General features: G+C 42.5%; 1 protein-coding gene across 1 annotated transcript in view; it reads right to left on the reverse strand.

The window, feature by feature from the left end:
* Positions 1–22,779, reverse strand: part of Cd38 (CD38 molecule) — a 40,554-nt gene that overhangs the window by 11,985 nt on the left and 5,790 nt on the right. The gene's annotated exons all lie outside the window — the stretch shown is intronic.

Below are 22,779 nucleotides of genomic sequence, written 5' to 3' on the forward strand. Positions count from 1 at the left end.
ATACCCTCCATCTGGAATCATACACCCAGGGGCAGTCAGTTCTTAACACCATCCTGTCAGCTGTCTCCCACACCCCTGCAAGACGGGAATTAGCTGAGGTTGAGGCTCAGTGAGATTAAAATGACCCAAGTGCCCAATATCATTAAGAAGAAAATATGAAGACAACTAGTCTTTTCTGTCTCATACTACACCTTGTATTTTTAAGGTTTCTTAGTGCCTACAGTAAGGACAATGTTTCAAAGTAGCGAGAGAGAGGTTCCGAATGTTCCCAACATACAGATGTCATGAACACCCAAGGTGATAGCGCTATCTATCATTTTGATCATTAAACAGTGTATACATAGACCTGAATGCCACGGTGTGCTCATAAATATGTCCCATTACTTCATGCCGATTACAACTTTAAGTAAGTAGGGTCACTGCAGGTAAACTTGGTAACGTAGGGTGGGATCATGAGTCTATATTCATAGCTCCCTCCCCAAACCCCACCCCAGGCAGTTTTGACCCTGGTTCTGGTTGAGAATTAGTGGGTACACATGAAAATGTGAGTTTCTTTCCACAGTCTAGACAGAGTAGCTTAAGTTCATCAGCACCTGCCTTTGAAAACCATGCCAGGAAACCATTAGTGCCCTCTCTTGCCATACCTTTTACATACATAAAAAGAAAAAGTTATGACATCATGTACTTCAGTGTCAATCAAAATTTATAGGGTACCATCACAGGCAATTGAGAAAATAGATGTTTGGCGGCTCCCTGGCTTTCAGGGTTTATGTTTTAATTCCAGTAATTAATGCAATAGCCTTCTCAAGAACTCTCTGTTCTAAATCCCAACCATCATAAAAACTCCTCCACTTTTCCCCCCTTGGAGCACCTGCAGGACTTGAGGCAGAAGGAGATGGAAGAAGGAGAGAACAGTTTCCACTTTGGAAAGAGGCTGGTGGGAAAGAAGTTATCCAGTACCAAGGACCTACCACACATCTGACGTTTTCATCAGCGAACTCTTATTTAAGTGCTGAAACTCACATCCCTCACAAATTATCTTTGTACTTCTCTTAGGTCTTATATTCCAGCTTAAGAAATAATAAAGATTCAAGAAACTAACTGGGAGAGGGTTGTCTGATCAGGAGAGGAGACTGAAGTAGTATTGTTGACCACGACTTGGAAGAAGTTGATTGTATTTGGAAGAGTTGGTAATTTGAAGAGAATAACACAAACATCTTGCATACACTATAAATACTGCTTTTTAAATTAAAATTTTTATTGGTCCTTTGTGAATTTCACATCATGCACCTCCAACCCACCCATCTTTCCCTCCACTCCTGCAACCTCCTCCTACCCAAAAGAAAACAAAAAATAAAATGAATTAAAGGAAAAAAATCTCGCTACAGAAGTTGCAGTGAATGCTTTTGTGTATGCTTTTGTCCACACATCTTGACTTGCAAATGTTCATTGCAATGAGCCATTGATTGGTCTTCCTCAAAGCCTCTAGCTCCTGTCACACCATCAATATTGGATGCTCACTGTGACTCCTCCCAGTTATCCTGTTGTTGCCCTGTGTCATGGAGATCCCACAGCTTTGGATCTGAAGGACTGGTCTCTTCATTTGCTCCAGCAGTTCATAGATAGGGTAGATGTTCACGTGGGTCAACTCAGACCCCTGGATCTGGGCCTAGGTGGAAGCTGAGTTGGTCAGTTCACCAGCTCTCCCATGCCTGCACCACTGGGACCAACCCTCCTACGTAACTAAGTAAGGGGCAGGTCCAGATCTCCTGCTCGCATGCCCTCTCTGTCCACTCACCCTTGTTCTCACTGTTGTACTGTGCTGCCCAAGGGAGGAGGTATAGGGCTGCTCTCCTAAGTGCTACCGCTGATGAGGGACCAGCTCTCCACACTCACTCCACTGGGGCCAGCTCTTCAGCATCCACACCACCAGAGCCAACTCTCCCATGCTGCCCAGGCAAGGGGCAGGGCCAGCCTTGCCTAGTACTTGGACATCAACATGGCCTAAAGTGGTAGCCCAGGCCAGCGACATTCCCATGGCCTTTGGTGTTAACTCTGGCCACAGACATCAACACAGACTTTGCCTGCAGTAGTGTCACAGAACCAGACATGGCTCTTGTCAGCAACCTGGGGCCCAGACATTACCATGGCTCCCTGTGGTTGCACAGTCTCCTCCTATCTGCCTGTTTCTAACTACTATCCAGTCCCAACTCTGTCTACGGAGCATGAACTGCTCAGCTCCACCCTCCTCTCTTCTGAGTACGCCCTCTTCTCCCTCTTCTCCCTCTTCTCCCTCTTCTCCCTCTTTCCTGGCTGCCCTTCACACATTCACTCACTGTAGTAACTCCAGGCACTTGGGTGCCTTTTTCCTGGCTGCTCCGGGAAATATTGTTTTGTTTTTCATTTTTTAAAATAGATTTATTTATTTAATGTATATGCTCACACTGTTACTGTCTTCAGACACTCCAGAAGAGGGCACCAGATCCTATTACAGATGGCTGTGAGCCACCATGTGGTTGCTGGGAATTGAACTCAGGACCTCTGGAAGAGCAGTCAGTGCTCTTAACTGCTGAGCCATCTCTCCAGCCCCAATTGTTTTTCATTTTTTTGGGGTGTTTTTGTTGTGGTTTTGTTTTTAATATTGTTTTTATAATTTCTCTATGCATTTGAAAATTTTTCACTCGTAGCAAAATAAAAGTAATGTTAAGATTCAAGTTTTATCGGCAAACTTCTACAGTAAGACGTTTAAAGTATTCTTTCCCTTTTCCAGCTAGAACATCTTTTTCTTTTTTTTTAAATGTTGAGCATGCCCAGAGTGTTTTTCACCCCCATCGTCCTGATTCAAGTTGAGTATCCCCAAAATTGTACTCACCCACCATTGTAATCCTGCAAACAATGCTTCACATTTTCTTTTACCTCAGCATGCCCCCGACGTGCGCGATATCTTTTCTTCTTCAGCCTACTCTTTGCGGTGAATTTTTCTCTGATCTTCCCTCTCAGCGGTGCTTGTCCTTAGTTCTCACTCATCAAGATGCAAACTCCACTTTGGTTACAATAACAGAATTTATAAGTTCTGGGGCTACAGTCACCTAACAGGACTGGGTAGTTCTGTTTTGTTTTTTTAGTACTAGGAATTAAACTCACAGCATCACACATGCTAGGCTGCACCTCTGAGATATACCTTCCATCCCCATCTTGACAATGTCTAAATGTACAAATAGTTATGATGTTTTGTAACTCATTACCATTAACACCAAACCCTTCCTCTACCCAGACCCTGGCTACCATGATATTTCCTTCAATTTGACTATGCTAGGTATTTCACAAACCTGGAATCTTTGTAGATGGCTAATTTTACTTAGCATGATGTTCTCACCTATATTACATCTTAATTAGGGTCATTACTGCTATGATCAGGTTACATCATAACCAGAGCAGCTTATAAAATAAAAAAAATCCTTTTAATTGCAGACTTGCTTAGAGTTTCAGATGGAGAGTCTCAGAGGGCAGGGAGCATGGTAGCAGGTAGGCAAGCATGGTGGCAGGGAGGTATCGCTGGAGCAGTGATCAAGAATGCACATTCTGATCTGCGAGCAACAGGCAGGGAGAGGGAGAGGGAGAAGGAGAGGGAGAGGGAGAGGGAGAGGGAAAAGGGAAGAGGGAAGAGGGAAAGGGAAGAGGGAAGAGGGTGAGGGAGAGAGAGAGGGAGAGGGAAAGGAAGAGAGACATAGACTTTTGAAACCTTAAAGTCCATTTCCAGGGACATGCCTTCAATAAGGCTACACTTTCTAGTCATTTCTAAACCATTCAACTAAGATGCAAACATTCAAATATTTGAGCCTAAGGGGGCCAGTCCCATCCAAACTACCACATGGTAAGTATTAAATTTCCTCCCTTTTTAAGGCTGAATAATATCCACTGTAGAAAAAAAGTCAGTGTGTCTGCTCATCAATCAGTGGGCATGTAGGTTATTTCTATACATTCTTTTGCTGCATATTTTCTGTGGGAACTGCCATGAGTCTTATAACATGTTCAGGATGCTATCAAGATAAAAAATTCTCGGTGGGGCACTTGAACATAAGAAGAAAAACACTAATCAGTATTGGAGCAAATATTCTTGCTCCTGACCTGAATGCTGACTCTCACTATGGAGTCTTTGCTCCAACATCCGTTATCTTTCCACACCCATTGTCCAGTGAAGGACCAATATAATCAGAAAATAGTGAGTCGAGGTGTTCATCCCTCATCCCGAAGCCCAAGGATGTGAAATCTGGGGTAAGGTAGGAGGCCTACAGAACTTTTACAATGAACTTATTTTCTCCAACTTTAAAATTTGTCCTTATTAAGTCACACACAAACCACAGATGGATGCCAGGTCCAGACTTTGCCAGCAAGGTCAAGGAGAAGGGAAATGAAAAGTCTCAGAGAAAATGAAAAACAAATGGCGCACTCTACTAAGGTCCCTGAGTCCCCCTTTCTTCCCTGCATAAGGCACATGCTTTTTGGATCAGAATAGAAGGCGCAGCCACATGATTCTTGGTATTGCCAGAAGAAAATGGTTCCCCTTTATTTTCCCAGAGTTCTCTTTGTTTGCATTTTTTGAAAGTCATACCCTACGGATTCTAAATATATTTCCTGGAACTGGTGCTATAAGTATAATATATTCAAGGGCATCCTGCTGTGTCCTTAAAGAAATAGGATTTTGCTCTGGTCACTATGGTCAGTCTGTCTCCCAAGCATCCAGATAAGAAGACTGAGTCAGTTCCCTGTCACTTTCTTTCCCTAAGGCACATCTCTCTCCGGAGAAAGTAGACTGGTAGCAGGCTGGTTACCTTAGCTCCTCCTCCCCAGGACAGGAAATGGACAGGTTATTTGTAGAGATGCTGGGGGAATGAAGGAAAAACAGCTCTGACTTCAGAGAGGGTAAACAATGTAGCCTCACACTAAACCTCATCTGAAGTCTCTTCAATTCGCCACAAGCAATTCCACACAACACCAACATCGGGTAAAAGCAATGGTAGATTACAGTTTGAATGCAGACAAAAAAGAAATCACAAACATGAAGAAGCAATGGTGAACCCATCCTCGCAGTGACGAGTGCACTGTTGCATCTTAACTATCCAAACTTCATCACGTTTCCAGCCTGGTAGAGAGAAATGTATCAAGATTTCATACCAGAGAATTAAACTCATCCTGTTGACTCCATGACACCGTTCAGGTAAAGTTAGTTTCCTTAAGGCTTCCCTTAAACTCTTAAGCCAAGCTAAATCCCCCCAGGTTCCCTGGAAGCCATGCATGCCCTCCACAAACCTTGGCTGTGAATGTTTCCTTCTTGCAGAGAACCACAAACCCAACCCACACAATGTTCCCAGTGGTCCTGGGTTAAGGTCAAGAGTGGTGGTTCTCAACCTTTCTAATGCTGTGACCCTTTAATACAGTTTCTCACATGGTGGTGACCCCAACACATTGCTACCTCATACTGTAATTTTTCTATTAATACGAATCATAATATGACTATCTAATAGGCAGGGCATCTAATATTCAACTCCTGTGAAAGTGTTGTTCCACGCCCAAAGGGATTAGGACCACAAGTTAAGTCATCAATGAACAATCTTGGGGTACAAAAGAATCCAAAGGCCCAATGCAGGGGTGCCTTCATGAGTGTGCACACTGGGCACAAGTTTCACTAAGCCTCTGTCAGCCTCTTGACTTGCTGGAAAAAAATTTTCCTGGCGAAGAAGAAGAAGAATCTTAGTCTGAGGGCAGGTTTTTCCCTTGCTTTCCAAAATGGAGTCCTACAGTCTCGGTACAGAAGAAGTTAGCCCACATATCCTCTTTTCTACTCCTCTGCTCCTGCCAACAGAGCTTCACTTGATCTGCTCCCGCCACCATAAATCACTACTCTCACACCTTCTCTTTCTTCTAAGTTACTCAGGGTTGGTTGATTCCAGGTGGCCAAAGGTGGAAAGCAGCAACCGAGGAAAGGCCAGATAGTCGTGACCATGTTCCTGTGAGCCAAACGCTGCCCCAGATGCCAATGACTCGTGCTTACATCAAAAGCTCACACCAGCCAGAGAAGAGGACGCTATGTCTCTTCTCTAGAAGTAAAGACACCAGAGTTCAGAGCAGCTTAGCCCCATCCAAGGTCAATTAACCAGCTCCAGAAATGCCTTGCAGGCCAGATGTTGCTGTTTTTGCTAGACAATGCTGGCTCCCACAGGAAAACCAAAACTATGCACCTGTATTTCAAATAGAGTTGCTTCTAAAAGAAAAAAAAAAACATGATTCTGGGTCTCAGGAGACATTCAAGATTAGAATGAACAGTCATGTCTAGATGCTAGAATAACATGAGCAGGGAAGGTAAAGGTAAGATCTTGTGCTGAGGGGAAATATATACACATATATATGATCGTTAAATTCAGTTGTTATTATTATTGTTATTATTATTAAATTTTCTCTCATATATTACATCCCCTCCCTCCTCTTCTTCCAGGCCTTCCCCTCTGCTCCTTCCACTCCTCCTCCATTTCCCTTCAGAAAAGGGCAGGCCTCCCAGGGACATCAACCAAACACGGCATAAGAAGCTGCACTGAGACTAAGTACCTTTGCTCAAATTAAGGCTGGATGAGGTGACCCAGTGGGAATAAAAGGGCCCCAAAAGCAGACAAAAAAGTCAGAGACAGGCCCTGCTCTCACTGTTAGGAGTTCCACAAGAAGACCAGGCTATACAACCTTAACTATCTGTAGAGGGCCTAGATCAGACCCGTGCAGGCCCCCTGACCACCGATGCAGTCTCTGTGAGCTCCTGCTGGCCCAGGTTAGTGGATTTTGTTAGTTTTCTTGTGTGGTCCTTGTCCCCTCAGACCCCTACAATCCTTTCTCCTCCTCATCTACAGGATTCCCTGAGCTCTGCCTAATGTTTTGGTTGTGAATCTCTGCATCTGTTTCCATTGGCTACTCAATGAAGCCTCTCTCCTGCACACAAAATATCATTCCTTGATTTTTTTTGCTAGTTCTATTTTAAGTCTCAGGGCCATTTAGCCTTTAGTTTCTCACCTTCCAGGCAGTGTCAGGGGGCTCCCTCTCATGGCATTGGTCTCAAGCTGGACCAGTCATTGGTTGGCCACTCCCATAATTTCTGTGTCACCTCTACCCAGCACATCTTATAGTCAAGACAAATTGTCAAAGGCTGGGTTGGTGTCCCAGTCCCTGCACTGGAAGTCTTGCCTGGTTACAGGAGATGTCTGGTTCAGGTTCTGTATCTCCCTTACTAGAAGTTTTAGCTAGGGCCACCCTTGTAGACTCCTGCGAGTTTCCATTGTACTAGGTTTCTATCTTACCCCCAAAATGCCCTTCCCCAATTTCAGTTGTCTTTCCCAGTTCTCTCTCCCTTCATCTTCTCCCCGACCTCATCCTGTTCCCATACCTACCCATCCCCAGTTCACCTTCAATATCTGTTCCCTTTCCCAGGGAGATTCATGAGTCACCCCTTGAGCGCTCCTTGTTACTTAGCCTCTCTGGCTCTGTTGCAGCACGATTATCCTTGATTTATAGCTAATATCGCCTTACAAGTAAGTACATACTTAGTTTGTCTTTCTGGGTCTGCAAACTCAGCTTTTATACTGAATCCTGCACTGGGTATCAGAATGTCACTGATGCCACTCCCGTAAGAACCACATTTCTACCTTTATAATGTGCCACTCCTGTGGGAGGCTTCCAAACCCTAAACCTTACCCTTCTCTCAGTACATTTGGCTCTCGAGATGCAGGAATACACAGTTGATCTCTGACCTTTCCAGCTAGCTGGTCCTCCAGGTCAAGCTGTCTCGGCTCATGGAAAGTAAGCAGGTTCAGGCACCAGCTGGAGTCTTGACTTTGAGGACACTACAGCCTGTATTTAAAGTAGAGACTGCCACCTTGTGGGAGAAATGGGTGATCCGTGAGATGCAAAGAAGCGATGAGGATTTTCTAAACAGGTAAGAAAATTCTTGAGGTTGAAGGTGTCCCTAGAAACAGCTAAATCACAAATTTGAAAAACAGTAAGAGAGGGAAAGGGGGGCAGGATCAGGGGTATGGGAGGAGACAGGGGAGATGTACAAAGGGTCAGGAATTTGAACAGAGGTGTGTAGCAATAGGGGATGGGGAACTGGGGGTAGACAATAGAAAGTCCCAGATGCCAGGAAAGCAAGAGGCTCCCAGGACCCAATGGGGATAACATTAGCTGAAATACTCAACAAAGGAGAAAGAGAAGAACCTGTACAGTCCACATTGAGAGGTTAGGCATGGTCCCCGGTTGAGGGATGGGGCCACCCACCCTTTTCAAAAATTTTAACCCAGAATTGCTCCTGTCTAAAGGAAATATGGAGACAAAGTGTGGAGCAGAGACTGAAGGAAAAGCTATTAGAGACTGCCCCACCTGGGGATCCATCCTATATGCAGCCACCAATCAAACCCAGTCACTATTGCTCATGCCAAGAAGTGCTTGCTGATAGGAGCCTAGTATAGCTGTCTCCCGAGAGGCTCTACCAGAACTTTACAGATGCAGATGCTTGCAGTCAACCATCGGACTTAGCAGAGGGACCCCAATGGAAGAGTCAGGGGAAGGACTGAAGGAACTGAAGGGGTTGACAACCCCATAGGAAGAAAATAGGGAGAAATGGCTAGGATAAGAGTGTTAGGGGAGGGCACAAACAGTGTTTAGCATTAGATGAGGTGGGGACATTAGATGACATTGAGGAAAGAACAGAAGGGAGACAGCCTTAGAGCAGTAACTTTCCAAAGGAGTAATGTTCTGGATAGAAAGCCCTGGCATCTGATGTGTTAACAAGAAACCGTTAGGCTGGAGCAAAGCAAGCACTGAAGAGATGATGGAAAGAAAGGAAGAAAGGCAAATTTGACCTTCATTATGGACTTTGATCTTTTGTGGCAGCAGAAGACTTTGTACACAGGAAGTAGGAGATACCAGAATGTCCTTCTCTATAAGCTGCACTCAGAAGGAAGTGGGGACAAAAGCACATAGATCAGTACTCCTGACAAAAAGAGCCGACTTTGAGCCATGGAAGAGGAAGGACGATTTAAGTCACGATAGGAAAAAAGTAGTCAAGAGTGGTGGTGCACACCATAAGGCCTGCCTGGTCTACAGAGCAAGTTCCAGGACAGCCAGGGCTACACAGAGAAACCCTGTCTCGAGAAATGGAGAAAGAGGGGAAGGAGGAGGAAGAAGGGGTGGTGGTAGAGAAGGAAGAAGAAAGAAGAGGAGGAGGGAGGAGAAGGAGGGGAGAGAAGAAAAAATAAGACGGGAAAAGGGTATAGATTCTGAGTTCACTGTGGATTTCTAGTGGACTGAATATGTGTAGGGACACAGTGTTAGGGAAATTATTGAGTCAGTAACTAGAAGGATGAAGTGGCCATCAACTGGAAGAGAACTTCGAGCAGAAGTCATCTTCACGATGGGTTCCATTTGGAATAGCTGGGTCTTGAAATGCCTATAAGACAGCCAAAGGAAGCAATAGAATAGGGAAATGGGCTTGTGACAAGGACAAAGAAGAGATGGTGATAAGCCCAGTAGAAGTACTGGAAGATGAAATATAGACACCAGCAAAAGGAAAAATGGAGGGTTGTGACAAATGCTAAGTGAACGCAATATGTCAAACTGAAGCAAGTTTCTGATATGCCAAGGAAGAGAAAGGTTAGACAGGACCTTTGAAGTATTGGGAAATAAGTTATGCCAAGATCTGCATGCTTTCCATATGTAATGGTGGGGGTGGAGAGGATTTATTTCCCTCCCATTTATGTCAAATACTGTATCCTGAGAATTTATTCGGGAGAACACTGTCTTCATTTAAATATAGTATAAATATCTAATAAAGAAAGCAGCAGGTCCAAATCTATCTTCTGTGCCCTCATTTTTCTTACCCCTTTCAACACTTGGCATGTTTTCTCTCAGGATAATAACCAAGCTTTCTTACCAGTCCTAAGTTTGGTTGGAAAATTTCCTGAAAGCATAGATCAGAAGCATCAAAAATTTTAGGTTTAGTAATTCTGTGACAGTCATTTGTAATCTCTTCAAATTCCTATATTCTATAAAACCCATTTATCATTTTTCTCTTAAAAATTCCCAATGTCACAAATGCAAATTTATAGAATATACTTATACATCAGTACGATATAACTAGATCTGTTCTATGTGGAAGAGATCACATCCTGAGAAACGAGTCCAGAAAGAGTTCCTTTCCTCTTTTTTCTTGTCTTTGAGGCAGGCTTTCATGTAGCCCGGGCTGGTGTGAACTCGTCGTGTAACTGAGGATGATCTTCAATGATCCTCTTGCCTCAACCTCCCAAATGTTGGGATTCCACCACATCAAGTTTTTATGAAGTGTCAAAGATCAACCCTCAGCGTAGCACATTTTAGGCAAGAAGTCTACTGACGCAGCTACATCCCAGCCAGAACCTTTTTCTTTCTATCATGCCATCTCAGGAACTGGTTCTTGGCAGGAGATGGTACTCTTCTGTGCATAGTATCCTGATGACTTTATCATCTTTCACTGGGCCTGACTCCTAAAGGCTCTCCAACTTCTATGTCACCACACCGAGGGCTAAGCTTTGAGCACAAGCTCTTGGGCAGTATACTCAAACCATGTCTATCCCTTCCAAAAAAAATTATTCTTTAAAATATATCCTTACCTTTAAAATTATTCCCAGCACCATTCAAAACGGCTTGGTGGTTTCTCAAAAAGTTAAGCACCCATCTGCCATTTAGCCTGGTTCTTTATTTCTGGATACCTCCCCTTTCCAAATGAAACTACATGACCATATAATTGATTAATCTATATACTAATGCCCAGAGCATCTTCATCCATCATATCTGAAATGTGAATATAAGCCAAATGTCCATCAACCAGTAAATGGATAAACAAATTATCATATACACATATAGTTGACTTAGTAAAGGAGCCAACTTTTAAAATAAATTATGTGTGTATGAATGTGTATATGTGTATGTAAGTGTGGCATATGTGTGTGGAGTGTATACACGTGTGCAGATTGATGCACTTTTGTACATATCACAGAGGCTCAGGGAACACAAGGTGTCCCACTCTGTCACTCTGTACATTACTCCTTTGAGACAAGGTCTCTTATTGGACTGGGGCTAAGCTTATGACCAGTGAACCTCAGTGAACCCCAGACTCCCCAGAGCTCCGGTATAGGTACATGCGATTGTAGGGCAAGTGGGCTCTGCCCCCAGAAGGGCAGAAGAAGTGGTCAGGTGAAGTGTGCTTGAACTCCGGAATCTCAGAGATCTCAGACAGCAGGAGCTGCTCCCGCTCAGAACCTGCTCTGGAACACATAACCACAACTAACTGAGAGGACCACAGGCAGTCGGGCATGTAATGCAGCACCAAGTCCTCTTTTCTGTTTGGATAGCAAGTCTCCATTGAAGATTTCAAAACATCAAACACTTCTTGAAACACCTCCTTAAACCTTGGGTTATCCATGCAGGCCACTTCCAGCCAACGGAATTTAAGGAGAAGGCAGAAGAGTGAAGAAAAGATTCTTGGAAAGACATTGTTATCTGACAAGAGGAGTCCCAAGATGAATTCTAGTCTCCCTGATCTTTTTCACTCTGGATGTGATTACATGAGGACAATGGCTAGGATTGCCACAACCATTTTTTGACAAAGGCTTGAGGATAAAAGATACTCCTGGAGATAGAAGACTAGAAATAAAAAGCCTGTCTCTCACTGAGCTGCTAAGCTGACCCTGCAGTCACTTCTGGGTATCTCACTATATACATATTATACAACTCTCACTTAAAGCCTGCCTTGAGTCTCTGTCAAATGTCACCCCAAGCCATTTAATTAGCATACCCAGTGTGGTGGGTTGAACTATGTCCTCACAAAGATGTTGAAACCTTACCCCAGTATCTCTGAATGTATTCTTATTTGGAAATAAGATATTTGCAGAATACACACACACACACACACACACACACACAATCTATATCTATATCTATATATAGATAGATATATAGATATAGATATAGATATCTGCTGAGCACATTTGGTGTGGCTTGAGACTAAATTATATTTCAGTGATGAGCACTGTGTATTAGTGAATCAATTAGGGGGTTCATTCAAGGGAGAGGTGAATTCATCCAAAGAGGCCATCAACTGGAGAGGAATATTAGAAGAGAATCATGGGAGTGGTTGAAAGGAAGAAAGGAAAGAAAGTGATGTAATTATAATTTAGCTTGAAAATGTTAATAAAAATTTAAAAATTTTAAACTACTGAAAACCATCTTTGTAGAGAATCGATTTTATATGAAGTCACTGGGGTTTTCCACATTCCATACGACTGGGATGATGTACAAAGGGAGACTAAGGGGCTGAGGAGATGGCTCAGTGGGTAAAGCGCATGCTGTAAGCCTAAGGACCTGAGTTCAAATCCTCAGCATTCGTGTAAAAGTTAGGCACAGCCGAGTATGGAGAGCAGAGATGCGTGTTCCTCGGCCCTCAGTGGCCAGCGAGTCTAGCCAAAATCCCAGGTTCAGTGAGAGACCTTGTCTCACAATAAAATGGAGAGCAAGAGACGGAGATAACCAGTGTTGCTCTTTGGCCATACAGATGCCCAGGCATATTTACACACACACACACACACACACACACACACACACACACACACACACTGAGGAAAAGTTGGCTATAAAGACAGACGTGTATGAACTGAGAGAATACAATATGAAGACTACCAGAGAACTCCTTGAACCCAGGCAAGGACGTCTAAAGATCCCAAGAGCTGGGAGAAGGGAATGGAACAGAGCCCCTCACAGAAACCACCCCAGCAGCCGTCTCCGTTCTTGACTTCCAGAACTCTGGACTGTCAGTATTACTGAAGCCGGGTGTTTAGTAAGTGCCTGATGGGGCAGCTCTAGCAAACTAAAGAGACAGGGGAAGTAACTGTGGCACACTCTACAGCTCTTATTTATGCATAGATAAACGCCATAGATGAAGGATTGTAAGATCCTTCACAAGGAGAAAAACCAAAAAACCAAAAACAGTTAACTCCACAGAATGAAAGTGTGCAAGGGACACAAATTAGCCAGTACCTTCTCTTACCAGAGTGCTGGTCAGAAAGACAGCGACACCTAGAAGAGGCAGGGTGTGAGGAGACAGGAACACTCCTGTGTCGAAAAGAGAGCAGCCCACGAAGAGAAATGGGGCTTTGGTTTGTTTTTTTTTTTTCAAATAAAAATAATATATGTTTTAACTTAGCAAATTTGCTCTTAGGATTCTATTTTAATCACACACACACACACACACACACACACACACACACACACACACACACACTTTTAACATTTGCTTTGGAAATATTGCAAAAATGAAAGCACGGCAAACGTCCCTGGGTGTGAATCTAGAGGACAGTAAATGTACCAACTGTGGGCCAATTAACTGTGACAATACCATCCAGCCGTGCTCATCAGTTAACTGTGGAGGAAGGGGAAGTGAGAAAAGAGGTTGAAAACAAGATCATACGCTGCCTTGTGCTAGAAACACTTCTAGAAAGCTGTGAGAGAAACAATCGGCTCTCCGATTTACTCTCCGAGAAAAGGGGAAAAGATGTTAAGGGAGGTATTTTTGTAACCATTAGTCTGTAACTGGCTACTTCTTTAAAAACAGAAAGAAATCTGTGACAGGATATAGCAATTTCTCTCTATTGTATTATTGAACAAAAAGAGTTGCTTCTAACATTCCAGGGACATCTCAATGTGCTTTAAATATTTATTATGTAACTTTCTCACCTTTAAGAAAAGGACAAAAGATACTGATTGAGGTTGGTGAAATGAGGATTGAGAAGAACCCCTTGGCATATGAAGAACAAGGTTAACTGGGTACAGGCAAAGCACGTGGTCCTCAGCTGTGAATTGATCTGTTCAGACCTTGAGAGTCCAGAATGTCTTTGATAAAAAGGGCTACACCAAGAAAACAGTTCCCAAAATACAATCCACTGTCCTTACCTAAGCCTCAGTATCCCCTTGTGACTTTAAATCTCTACCAATTATCTGTTTTCTGCCTTTGTCCTTGAAGAACTCACAACGAGAGTTCATCAACTTAGATACCCTAACAGATAATTCAGTTTTCTCCTGGGAACCTAGATGATAGGTTTTACTATGAATTTCATATGACGTGTCAAAGACAGAAGTTACTTTGTAATATTTGTTTGATAGTCATAATGAGAAAGGAGAGAGAGAGAGAGACAGAGAGAGAGAGAGACAGAGAGACAGAGAGACAGAGAGAGAGCAAGTGTATATCAGTGTGTGTGTGCGCGTGTGTCTGTCTGTCTGTCTGTCTGTCTGTGTGTCTGTGTGTGGTGCCAGGGAGAATCTGGGTGGTAGCCATGGAAGTATAAACCTTAAGTGAAGTCTTTTCTGTTATTAGATTAATAATTTCAAAAGATTCCAGGATCAATGAGCTAGATAGTTTTTGTCAACTTGGTCACACAGTTTTGTCAATAAGCTGCACAGACCTGGAAAAGGGAAGGTTAAATGAGGAATTGTGTCTATTAGACTGCCCTCTGGTCATATCCATGGGACATTTTCTCGATTGCTGGTTGATGTGAGAGGACCCAGATCACTGTGGCCAGTGCCACCCTTGGCAGATGATTCTGAGCTATCTAAGAGGCAGCAGAGCAAGCCACAGAGAACAACCCAGTAAGTGGCATTCTTCGCGGGTTCCGCTTCATTCCCTGTCTTGGTGGAACTCTGCTAGTTCCTGCCTCCCTCAGTAATGGACTATGACCTGGAGGATCAAATATTCCTTTTTTGTCTCTGAGTTGTTTCTGGTCATTGTGTTTATTATAGCAACAGAAAGCAAATTAGGATAATAATATATGTAGGTCACCTTCTCCCGGTGTGTACAGGTCTGACACACTCTGGTGAGAAGGAGAAAACACCATAGCAATTTTAAATTTTCCATTACAAAATCTTTTAACTGCATTCTTAAAACTACTTAATGCCAAAGCTACCGGATGAAGCAGGTGTAGATTGCACTTGTCGACCACTTTCAACTTGATGGATTTTAAAAATTTTTTAATCCACTGTTTAGGATTCTAACTGGGGATTAATTGGTTCTTTATTTTGTATTTTAAATTTTTAAGTCAGTGTTTTATATCGGACTTGCTTTCTTTGCATTGTTAGGAAAAAAATAGTGATTGAAGGGAAGTCTGCTGGGTTGACTCTTGCTATTTCTCACCTTAGTTGTCACTCTCCTCTTTCTTCATAGCCTCCTCCAGAGTGGGCATTATTGGTAAAATGGCCTCCTTATTTCCATCCGTATCAGTGTATGAATGCAACCGCCTTGCCCTTTCTGACCCTTCCTAGCACATGTGCACAGGAAACCGATTCTTTATCTTTCACTCTGTTTCCTGTTTTGCTACATTTTTTTTCTCAACACCTTAATTCTATTCTTGTCACCACTTCTCCTTTGAGAAGACTGATTGTTTTCGCTATTCTGACCTGATTGGTTTCTAAGTTGTTTCTCAAAGAACAAGCACCAGAGTGAATCAGCTCTGGAGTCATTTTACCAGAAAACCATGTCCTACTCTACACAGATTTGGCAAAATAAAATCAATCCTCTCCAAGTTGCTCTTGGTTGTAGTATTCATCCCAGCAACAGAAAGCAAACCAGGGCAAGCATATACTTATCCCCCCTGTGGGTATAGCATCAACTGTAGAGGAAGTTGTCTTCACAGACCCTCGGAAGCACAGGCAGAAACTTTTGTTTCCACTCACTTGGATGTGTATTTATCTTTCTGCAAACATGTTTATGCTTCCTATAATTCCCTAAAATGTTATGTAAATAAATTAGGTAAGTGACAAATTAAAAACTACTTTTCCTATGAAAATTAAGTGATTATTTCGGTAAATAATGACTATGTGTGAGACTGTTGAAAAATGCTTCTTTTGATATTGAGATGCTAACAGTAATGACCATAGGACATTATGTATCTCTGGAGGCATGGTTTCTCAGCCTACTTAAAAGGCTCTGCCTCTTCAATACCACCCCACCCTGTTCCTTCCGTTTTGTATATTATATCAGCTGTTAGCCAATTTTGTTCTTCATCTTTCCCAGAAAAAAAATCAGATGAAAGGTGACTGTGACTTGGATAGTGGCAGATGCGGTAGGAAGTGGATATACTCTGGGTACATTTGGGATGGGGGACAGACTCGCCAGATACCCGGAATGACATTAAACCATGCCCCTCCTGATTCTCAACTATGGGATGAGCGCATGTACCCACACCAGCTGAGATAGATTTTGAAAGTAGAATGCATTTGATTTAGTGTGTGATCACATACAAAATATGAAAGAAAAAAGAAGAAGACAGAAGTGATACCAAGATTTTTGAGCTGAGCTACTGGAAAATGACTTGCTGTTTCAAAGAAGGAAAGAACAGAGCGGAACAAATTTAGAAAAGCACCAGGATTTGGATTTGTACAAATGAGTTTTGTAATGCCCACTTCTGTCCAAGTGGGGAATTTTAAATAGGAAGTTGGCCGTGTCAGTCCTTGGGTAATAAAGTTTTGGGTGAAACTATACACCCATGCAGACAGTGTAGAGAGATTAAGGGAAGAAAATGTTTCAAAGGGAGGATGTGACATCAACTCTTTCTAGTGATTCTAATTGATCATGTGAAGTGAAGACAGGAAAGGAGCAGAAGATTGATGAATCTGACAAGATTGGTTTAAGATGAATAGTAATGACACTGGAGAGGACTAAAGAAAAGCTAACTGAAGAGCCTCTGGATCACTTTCTTAGTTGAGTGTCTTACTACTGTCTATTCTCAATGAGACAGCCAGCATGATTGTCTCTTTAATTAACAGCAGCATGTCAGTACATAGTATTCTCAAGACACATCACTAGTGACATGAACCCTGTCTCTGAACCTTGAAGAAAGCTTAATCACTTAGAATATATGTGCTACCAATAACACTGATGTAAGCATAAAATAAATATATAATAATTACATATCACATGTCCAGAGACAAAGCAAACACATACTTATGTTGTTGTTGCTGTTGTTATTGTTGTTGTTGTCTAGGTTTTCAGTATAAGATAAATTAGGTACAAACATAAAATTAAGAATATTATGGACTTGTACTTTTACTCCTGATTGAGGTTATAAATGTGAAGTTACAACGGGTCTGTCTTTCCTTAAATGACTATGAAACAGCCAGAAACATGACTTGGCAGTTAAGAGCATAGCATAGGCTGCTCTTCTAGAGGACTTGGGTTTAATTCCCAGCACCCATGTCCAGCAGCTCACAACTGCCTATGACTCCAGCTTCAGGGAGCTCCGACACTCTTTTCTGCCCTCCGAGGGCATTGTACTCGCCTGCACAAACGTATACACATATGCACATAATTTCAAAAAATAAAATATTAAAAATGCAGATTTCAAGAACAATCCACTAAAGTCCAGAAACATCATGTCAACTTGCAGTGAGTAGCAATGTCACACTCTCTAAGTTTTGCCTCTACCGACAGCAGTTAATATTCCTCAGAATAACAGACAACCCCATCTCACAGGCAGGACAGTTACTCAGTAAGTTAGGGACTGGGGATTGGTTCTTGTCCTGAGACTTTGTTCCCCTGTCTTGGGTATCAGAGGTGCCAGTTGCATGATCCTGGGAATTCCAGCCTTATATGAGCAGCCAGCCTGATCCTCTGGATTTTGGTCCTAGATTGAGTGTCATACTGTTGGCTACTCTGGCTCTGAGGCCTCAGACTTGGGACTGAGCAATGCTGCTGCCATCCTTCGGTTACCAGCATGCAAGCACCTGTTGTGAGATTCCCCAGTCATCAAAGTCATGTGAGTCATCTCTGCTAGCAAATACCCCTCTTATCTCCCCATCCTCATCGTTTACTGCCTCTGTTTCTGTGAAGAGCTCTGAAAAATACATTTGCCACCTGACTGATAAAGGACCCAGAACTTATCAGCATTTCTTTTATGAACTCTCTTTCAGGACAAGCAGCAAAGAATGCCCTTTGCTTAGAATTAAAGTAAAGGCATGCCAAAGGACTCTTTCAGTTTAAAAATAATGATTCGCTCATCCCCATTGGATTCATCAATCTTGTCTAGGGTCATCAGATGCTGCTAAACTAATGGGATGAGAAGTCACTGTGGAAGTTGAGAGCACAATGACACACAATGCTCAACTCTAATAACCTTTAAACTGTGGACAGTGTGACATTATGGGGCTTTTGATGTGATGCTGGAGGAAAAGCCCCCTCTGTGAAGTATCCCTGCTTCATCCCTAAGTCTAACCATCTCTCACCTGGCTATCAGTATACAGGGAATACTGCTTCAGGAAGAACGTGTTCAACAGCAGCACAGAGGCCAGCCAGAGGAATCAGCAGGTCAACGCACTGTCTGTACAAGCCTGACAACCTGAGTTGTTCCATGGAACCCACATGAAGGTGGAAAGAGAAAACTGACCTCCATTCGTGCACCATAACACGTGTGTATCCATGTACATGTGCACTCACACGCATCATACACATACATTCAATAATATCAAACCAAAGCATAAAAATAAACAACACCACAAGGCTTTAACCACTCAAACCCAGAAGGTGGAAAATCCTAAGCTAAATGGCCATTCTGTTCCACACACTGATAGGTATCTGTAAATGGTAATAAACTAAAGAAACCATAATATACATCTGTACAGCATAAAATATGACTGTACATTAGAACTAATCAAACTTATAATATGTCTTTAGGAAAGTCCTGGAAAATTAAACACAGACTAGACATTACTAAAATTTCACCTCCTAGGAAGTTGTTCTTGTGTTGCTTTAGTCCCATAATTGAACATTTAAACTGTCTTCCACATTCTTTCCAGCCCTTCCCACCACTTGCTATATAGTATATGTTCTTCTGTTTCATGTGTACCTCTGCCTGTGAGAATGTAAGTTTCTGAAATTAGAAGAATTCTGTGTTTTGCTCACTGTTAAGAAAGAAGAATCCGCAAGAGTTTCCAGGAATACAGTTGGTCTTCTGTGCGTGTGGCCACCACATCTATGAGTCCAAGTCACGACAGATTGAAAATATTCAGAATGAGCTGTCTTTGTACTGTACATGTACACACTTTCCCTGTTGCTATCATTCTCTGGACTACATGATGTAATAACAATTTATGTAGCATGTATGTTGTATTGGCTACTTTAAGAAATCCAGCAAAGATATAAAATATGAATGACAAAGTGAAGACTACAAGCAAATATCTCAGAGTTTTATAGAAGAATTATCCGTACAGGAGTCCTGGGCTTCCTAAGACCAGCTCCCCACAGGTACATAGGAATGCATAGTATTCTTGAATAAATATGTTACACAATACATAAAACTTTGAAGGGAGGCTAAATTAGAGCCACAAGATAGACAGCATTCTTTGTCGCATCATACTGAGGTGTTATCATCGCTTGGATATGTCTGTACCCCAATGTTTCCCTTGCTTAGAGCTTGGCCCACTATGTGGCTGTGTTGAAGTTATAGGACCTCTGAAGCTGGGACCTGATAGAAGGTGCTTAAGTTGTGGGGCATCACTCTCAGAATAAATGAGTCCTGTTCTGGAGGTGAGAGTTTAGTGCCTGTGACTAAGTGCTCTCCTCACAGGGCCCATCATCCGGCCATGCTATCGTGGAGCCAGAAGGTGCTTCAACTTCTGAAATTGTGAGCTAAACTCATTTTTCCTTCCCCTGTTTTCCAACATCCTGTACTCTACTATACTAATAACAACAGACTACAGCAGGTACTATTGGGGAGATTTACAAAAAAAATTTACTCAGTAGAATATGTTTTTCATTCCTTGTCATCGGAGGTTATAGCTTCAACCTTTCAAGTGAGAGAATAGTGTGTCATTGTTGTCTGCTAGAGGTACAAATACTTTCTGTGCAATAGCAAGGTAATCACAAAAGTTCTGCTTCATGATGCCTTCTAGAACATTAGCTTCTTCATGTCACTGCACCTAAGTCTAATATTCATTTTGAGCACTAGCAAATACAAAGTGCCTCAAAGTATTCTTTGAAGTGAATCTATCATTTTACTGATGTCCTCACGAATGAATATTTAAAGCCAGGTCTCTCTGGCTTCAAGTCTGTTCTAGTTACATTTCACCTGGTCGCTTTCAAGGCTGACACAAATGAATACATAAATCACTAATGTGTGTAGGTCCATGTGCGATGTCGTATGGAAACTTACACTTGGGAAATGTTTTCAAATTCTGATGAGGCGGGCTGTTGAATCTGGTCACTGTTCTAGACTTTTTCCTGATTCATCAGTTTCCTGTCACTGTAGTGAAATGCCTGACACAGTCTTATGTAAAGGGAATGGGTTTATTTTAGTTCACTGATTTGCCAGTTCCATCCAAGATCAAGAAGTCTTTACTCTCTGTACTAGTTTTCTGCTTTCATCAAGACTTAAGCAAAATGCTGAGCCCATCAAAGTGGGAATCACGGGGAAGTAAAATGCACACACTTGACCTCCTAGAAAACCCAGAAAGTTTGAAGAGGAAGGAGCAAAGGACATTTTTTAAATGTAACCCAGAAACAATGGAATCCAAAAAGCCAGAAAGAACAAAGTGAGAAAGAAGTGTAGCAGGAGAATAGAAAATATTCTTTCACTCTCATCATTTACATCTGGGTCCAACCATCTTGATATTGACATAAGTGTGTTCCATTCAAAATACTTTTATTTTTTAATAAAGAGATCAGAATATGATGGGCAACATATGAGGTAACTAGGGGTGGTGAGGTGAATTAGTGGCTGACATCACAATCATCCATGGAGGAAGCTGATCTGATGGGAGTCATGGAACTTAAGTCTTAACAACCAGGCTTCTCTCTAGAGACCCATCTTCCTTCATGGCTTGGCCTCTGCATCAGTCTTCAGACCCTCTCCTACCTCTGCACATACTCTGAGTCCTGTGTGACACTTTCCCACAGAGCCAAGAGATACTGTCAGTGCTGACATCCTGTACACACTTTGATAATCTTCAACACGTGTCTCTCAGTATGTCTAAGAAGACAGCTCATAAGTGTAGCCTTTAGATAGAAGAACCAAGGGGGATAGCTCAGGAGTACTCTACATTCGTGCTCCTGGTTCAACTTAGGGAGTTGAGTTTCATCTTCCAGGAAAAGCTTGATATCCATCTTCTTATGAGGTGGAGACCATGGCTCAGCCAAGACCCCAGGTTTAAACCCCACCTGTTAGTAACTTTTCTTGTCACTGAGAATAACTGGTGTGTTTATTTCTCCTTGAAAACACTTAACAAAAGCCACACTTAAAGGGAAAGCTGTCTTGTAGCTCACAGTTTGAGTCATAGTCTACCAAGGTGGCAGAGTCAGGAGGGAGAGAGGTTGGTCACATTGTCTCTCCAGTCAGGAAGCACAGTGATTAATATGGGCACTCACCTGGAGTTCTCCTTTTCACTCAGTCCAAAACCAAAGTTCTTGGAATAATACTATGCACACTTATGTTGGGTCTTCCTACTTTGATGAATGCAATCTGAAAACTCCCTCATAGACATGCCCAGAGATTTGTCTTCTAGATGATTTCAGACCCTGTCAAGTTGACAGGTAATATTAACCATCACAGTTCATATAAACCAACTTAAGAAATGAAGGAAGGAAGGAAGGAAGGAAGGAAGGAAGGAAGGAAGGAAGGAAGGAAGGAAGGGAAGGGCCAGTAGATGAATTTTATGAGGACAAAAACAAATTTAATTTTTTTTTAAATAAGATTTGCAGTGTTGAGGAGATGGCTCCATTGGTACTAGCCTTGCAAGCATAAAGACTCGAGTTCTAGTTCCAGAACTCCTGTTAAAATTCTAAGTATGGTGGCATGCAACTCGGGGATAGGAGGCAGAAAGAGGTAGATCCCCAAGGTTCATCAGCTAGCTAATCTTACTTATTTAGCATGTTTTGTGGTGGTTTGAATGAGAATGGCCTCCATAGAATCATATGTTTGAATACTTGGTGTCCAGCTGGTAGGACTGTTTAGGAAGGATTAGGATGGGTGGCCTTGTTGGAGGAGCTTTAAAAAAAAAATACTTAGTCGGGGCTGGAGAGATGGCTCAGCGGTTAGAGCACTGACTGCTCTTCCAGAGGTCCTGAGTTCAATTCCCAGCAACCACATGGTGGCTCCCAACCATCTGTAATGGGATCTGATGCCCTCTTCTGGCACATCTGAGGACAGCTACAGTGTACTTGTCTATAATAAATAAATCTTTAAAAAAAATACTTAGTCAATTATCAATGTGTCTCTTTCACTCTACCTCAAGATGTGCCTCAAGACCTGGCCTCTCAGCTACTGCTCCAGCACCATGCCTGCCTACCTGCTGCCATGCTCTACACCATGGTGGTCATGGACTCTAACCTTCTAAACCTGTGAGCCCTGTGGTGGTTTGGATACAAATGGGCCTTATAGGCTCCAGTTGATGAGTTCTTTGGAAAGGATTAGGGGGCATAGCCTTGTTGAAGATGTGGTCTTGTTGAAAAATACATGTCTTTAGGAGTGGGCATTGAGCTTCCAAAATTCCACGCCAGCCCCTCCCCCTTCGGCCTGTGGATCAGCTGCCACTCTAGCACCATGCCTCTATGCTTCCTACCATGACTAAATGGACTAAACCCCTGAAACTGTAAGTCAGCCCTAATTAAACCTGTTCCTCTATAAGAGTTACTGTGGTCATGCTGTCTCTTCATAACCCTAAGACAAAAGACAA

Source organism: Rattus rattus, chromosome 11 (assembly GCF_011064425.1).
Source record: "Rattus rattus isolate New Zealand chromosome 11, Rrattus_CSIRO_v1, whole genome shotgun sequence".
Taxonomy (NCBI): domain Eukaryota; kingdom Metazoa; phylum Chordata; class Mammalia; order Rodentia; family Muridae; genus Rattus; species Rattus rattus.